Consider the following 333-nt stretch of genomic DNA (forward strand, 5'->3'; position numbering starts at 1 on the left):
GATTCGTGGTAGAAAGTTCGGAGATGGTATTAAAGTAGCTCAGTTTAAATGTATTGTATGAATTGCCTTTACTCTGTAATAAAAAATACGGGCTGTCTATTTACATTTAGTTAAAAGTGGCTATAAAATATCAGCTCCAGTGGTGCAGATGGATAAGTGCGTGTTATTGGCTTTTTGACGCGATCGACCAGGGTTCGATCCCGCCTTTTGCCGAACTTTTTTTTCCTCCCTTTTCAAATCTCGTATTAGCAATGGATCCTATTTACACTAAGTGAAAATAGCAGTATTTTTAGCAATTGCAAATACCTATTTACACTATGTTAAAATAGCAGG

The sequence above is a fragment of the Sinocyclocheilus anshuiensis genome, unplaced genomic scaffold, assembly GCF_001515605.1.
Source record: "Sinocyclocheilus anshuiensis isolate Anshui unplaced genomic scaffold, SAMN03320099.WGS_v1.1 scaffold670, whole genome shotgun sequence".
Taxonomy (NCBI): domain Eukaryota; kingdom Metazoa; phylum Chordata; class Actinopteri; order Cypriniformes; family Cyprinidae; genus Sinocyclocheilus; species Sinocyclocheilus anshuiensis.